This window comes from Hordeum vulgare, chromosome 1H (genome assembly GCF_904849725.1).
Source record: "Hordeum vulgare subsp. vulgare chromosome 1H, MorexV3_pseudomolecules_assembly, whole genome shotgun sequence".
NCBI classification, from domain to species: Eukaryota; Viridiplantae; Streptophyta; class Magnoliopsida; order Poales; family Poaceae; genus Hordeum; species Hordeum vulgare.
In genome coordinates this window covers 344292942-344298391 of record NC_058518.1, presented here as the reverse complement: position 1 = coordinate 344298391, position 5450 = coordinate 344292942, and positions in this window count along the sequence as shown.

Genomic DNA, 5450 nt, shown 5'->3' with positions numbered 1-5450 from the left:
GTGCCTTGAAACAACGAACCTTCGCAATGGTGCACACTTGGGAAGAACACAATTTTATATTGAAATTTTAGTGAGGGATCATCTTATAATGCTACCGTCGTCCTAAGCAAAATAAGATGCATAAGGGCATTAACATCACATGCAAATCATAAAGTGACATGATATGGCCATCATCATCTTGTGCTTTTGATCTCCATCTCCAAAGCATCGCTATGATCTCTATCATCACAGCATGACACCACGATCTCCATCATCGTGTCTCCATTGGGTTGTTGCGCCAACTATGCTTCTACCACTATTGCTAACTCATAGCGATCAAGTAAAGCAAAAAAGGCACAAATAATCAAAGACAACCCTATGGCTCCTGCCTCTTGCCGTACTCATCGACATGCAAGTCGTGATAATTGCTGCCTCTTGAGCTTGCATTGCCTTTTCCCTTGAAGAGGAAAGGGTGATGCAGCACAGTAGCAGTAAGTATTTCCCTCAGTTTGAGAACCAAGGTATCAATCCAGTAGGAGAATCAAGCCAAGTGTCCAGAGTACCTACGCAAACACAAACAAGCTTGCACCCAACGCTATAAAGGGGTTGTAAATCTCTTCAAGATTGATTGCAAAGTGAGATCTGAAGGCGGAAAGTGCAACGAAGTAAAAGTGTAAGGCTGAAAATATGATGTGAAGTAGACCCGGGCACCATAGTGTTCACTAGAGGCTTCTCTCAAAATAGCAAATATTACAGTGGGTGAACAAATTACTGTCGAGCAATTGATAGAACCGCGCAAAGTCATGACGATATCTAAGGCAATGATCATACATATAGGCATCACGTCCGAGACAAGTAGACCGATACTTTCTGCATCTACTACTATTACTCCACACATCAACCGCTATCTAGCATGCATCTAGTGTATTGAGTTCATGACGAACAGAGTAACGCCTTAAGCAAGATGACATGATGTAGAGGGATAAACTCAAACCAATGATGTAAACCCCATCTTTTTACCCTTAATGGCAGCAACACGATCCGTGCCTCGCTACCACTTCTGTCACTGGCTGAGGTCACCGCACGGTATGAACCCAAAACCAAGCACTTCTCCCATTGCAAGAATCGTAGATCAAGTTGGCCAAACAAAACCCACAACTCGAAGAGAATTACAAGGATATGAAATCATGCATATAAGAGATCAGAAGAAACTCAAATAAGATTCATAGATAATCTGATCATAAATCCACAATTCATCGTATCTCGACAAACACACTGCAAAAGAAGATTACATCGGATAGATCTCCATGAAGATCATGGAGAACATTGTATTGAAGATCCAAGAGAGAGAAGAAGCCATCTAGCTACTAGCTATGGACCCGAAGGTCTATGATGAACTACTCACGCATCATTAGAGAGGCCATGGTGTTGATGAAGAAGCCCCGCGTATACGAATCCCCCCTCCGGGAGGGGACCAGAACGTGCCCCAGATGGGATCTTGCGGAGACAGAAGCTTGCAGCGGCGAAAAAGTATTTTCGTGGATCTCTCGCACAGTTTTGGATATTTTGGGAATTTATAGGCGGAAGAGGTAGGGCAGACGAGCCACAGGGGGCCCACAAGCCTGCTAGGCGCGGGCCCCCTAGCCGCGCCTAGGGGGCTTGTGGCCTCCCCTGGTGGCCTCTGCCTTGGTTCTCATGTACCGTGCGTATCTTCTGTTCCGGAAAAAATCTTTTCAGAAGTTTTATTCCGTTTGGACACCGTTTAAAATTCTCCTCTGAAAAGGGTCAAAAACACGGAAAAACAGGAACTGGCACTTGGCACTGAGTTAATAAGTTAGTCCCAAAAAAGATATAAAAGGCATACAAATCATCCAAAGTTTGACAAGATAATAGCATGGAACCATTAAAAATTATAGATACGTTGGAGACGTATCAATAATCTAGACAAAACATGATCAACTCATACATCACATATATCTCATCATGTCCTTGGCCATATCGTATCACAACATACCCTGCAAAAACAAGTTAGATGTCCTCTACTTTGTTGTTCCATGTTTTACGTGGTTGCTATGGATGACTAGCAAGAACCATTCTTACCCAGGCAAAGCCACAACGGTGATATTCAAGTTGCTATTTAACCTTCTACAAGGACCGCCTCTGTCGAATCGGATTCGACTAAAGTGGGAGAGATAAACACCCGCCGGCCATCTTTATGAACACGTTGCATGTTAGTCAATGGAACCTGTCTCTCGTACGTGGACGATTAAGGTTGGTCCGGGCCTCCTTGTCCCACAATACCACCAAATCAAAATAAGACTAAGGAAGTAAGCAATCTGAACATCAACACCCACAAACACTTTGTGTTTTACTCGTGCATGTTATCTATGGATATACCTAGCTCCTGATGCCACTGTTGGGTAACGTTGCATGGGAAACAAAAAAATTCCTATGTTCACCAAGATCAATCTATGGAGATAAACATCTACGAGAGGGGAGGTGCATCTACATACCCTTGTAGATCTCTAAGTAGAAGCGTTGAGACACGTGGTTGATGTAGTCCAACGTCTTCGCAATCTAATCACAATCCGTCCCACGATCCAATCACGAATGTCCCGATCAATTGCCGAACTGATGGCACTTCAACACACATGCAGCTCGATGACACCTTCACCTCCTCGATCCAGTGAGTGATGGTGAAGTAGAGCTTGAGTTCTCCGGCAGCACGACTACATGGCGGCGGTGGTGGTGGAGCAATCTCGATGCGACTTTTCCAAGCACTACCTCGATCACGACAGTGAAGATATACTACAAAAGAGAGAGGAAGGCAACACCGTGGCTTTTTCAAGTGTGGTTGCTCTCCCTATTCTCTAGTATATATAGGAGGGAGGAGGAGGCCACCAAGGTGGCTTGCCCACCACGAAAGGTGGTGCCACCCTTGGGCCAGCCCTCCACCATCCCTTGACAGCATGGGCGTAGGTGGAGAGGGGCACCCAGTGCAGCAGGGGTTGGAGCACATCCAACTCAGCCCATGTGGCCCCTACGAGGGTGGTGGACCATTTCCGGTGGACTCTCAAACCCTTTCGGCATTCCCGGTACATTACCGATGATGCCTGAAACTTTTCCGGTGACCAAAGCGGAACTTCCAATACATAAATATTTACCCCCGGACAATTAGGAAGCTACTCGTCATGTCCGAGATCTCATCCGGGACTCCAAACAACCTTTAGTCACCAACACAATAACTCAACTATGTCCATATCATCATCGAACGTTAAGTGTGCACACCCTGTGTGTTCGAGAACTATGCACACATGACCGAGACACCTCTATGTCAATAACCAATAGCGGGACTTGGATGCCCATATTGTCTCCTACATATTCTACTAAGATACACATCAGTTGAACTAACGATGGCAAGGATTCAACTAATCCCATATGTAGTTCCCTTTGTCCATCGGCATGTTACCTGTCCGAGATTCAATCGTCGGTATCTCCATACCTAGTTCAATCTTGTTACTGGCAAGTCTCTTTACTCGTTGTGTAATAAAATATCCCATGAATAACTCCTTAGTCATATTGTTTCCAAGCTTATTGTGATGTTGTATTACCGAGTGGGCCCCAAGACACCTCTCCGTCACACGGAGTGACAAATCCCAGTCTTGATCCATGCCAACTCAACACACACCCTTCGAGATACGTGTAGAGCATCTCTATAATCACCGAGTTACGTTGTGACGTTTTATAAACATAAGGCATTCCTCTGATGTTAGAGAGTTGCATGATCTCATAGTCTTAGGAACAGATACATGACATGCAGAAAGTAATAGCAATAAACTTAGTCATACGATCAAATGTGATGCTTAAGATTGGGTCTTGTCCATCACATCATTCTCCTAATGATATGCTCTCGTTGTCAAATGACAGCTCATGGCTATGGTAGGAAACCTTAACCATCTTTGATCGACGAGCTACTCTAGTAGAGGCTTTACTAGGGACTTTGTGTTGTCTATGTATCCACACAAGTATCTGAGTTTCCAATCAATACAATTATAGCATGGATAATAAATGTTTGTCATGAATAGGGAAATATGATAAAAACTAATTTATTATTACCTCTAGGGCATATTTCCAACAACTCGGGGTCATAGTTTTTTCTTGAGACATCTCTCTTGAAGATATCATATGGTGGGTAGACAAATTATTGTTGGGCAATTAACAGAATAACACATAGTTATGACATCTTATACAAGGAATGATCATGTATATAGGCGTCATGCCCATAAACAAGTAGATTGACTCCTGTCTGCATCTAATACTATTACTCCACTCATCGACCACTATCCAACATGCATCTAGAGTATTAAGTATGAAACAGAGTAATGCTTGGGACAAGATGACATGATGTGGACAAAGTAAACTCAAGCAATATGAATAAACCCCATCGTTTTATCCTTAATGACAGAAATACAAATATGTGTCATGTCCCTTTCTATCAATGGGATTGAGCACCGCAATATTGAACCCATCACGACACACCACTCCCACTAAAGATAAATCAATCGAGTTGACCGAATCAAACTGACAAATCAAAGAGAAATATGAAGCTATAATAATCATGCACAAAAGAATTCAGAGGATACTAAACTAATATTCATGAATAATCTGATCATAAACCCACAATTCATGGGATCCCAACGAACTTACCACAAAGAAGATTACAACAAATAGATCACTGCAAGAATCGCGGTGAACTTTGTATTGAAGATCATAGAGAGAGAAGAAGTCATCTAGGTACTAGCTATGGACTAGTAGGTGTGTGGTGGATTACACACACAACATCATGCATGCAACAAGGTTGATTTGGATGGCCTGTGTGATTGATTCGCTCTTTGGCAGGGCACCGGGAAAGGTCTCCAGATGGCCTCTCGTTGTAATAGAGAATTGTGGCGATTAAAAAAGTGTTTTGGGAGACTCTCTCATTTTTTCACATTATTTAAGAATTTATAAGGGTGGAATTAGGTCAGATGGACCCATGAGGGGCCCACAAGGTAACAGGGCGTGCCTACCCCACTGGGCGCGCCCTATTGCCTTGTCGTCTCCTCGTGTGTCATCTGGTTTCTCTCTGAAGCTTTCGGGTCTTATTTTGCTCCAGAAAAATCATCAAAAAGTTTCATAGCATTTAGACTCTGTTTGGTATAGTTTTCCTGAAAATCCAAAAACACACAGAAAACAGCAACCAACACTTGGAAGTGGGCTAATAGGTTAATTCTCAACAATGATATAAAACAACATATAAATGCATATAAAGCATCCAAGATTGATAAAATAATACCATGGAACAATTAAAAATTATAGATACATTGGAAATATGCCCTAGAGGCAATAATAAATTGGTTATTATCATATTTCCTTGTTTAGGATAATCGTTTTTATCCATGCTAGAATTGTATTGGCCGGAAACTTAGATA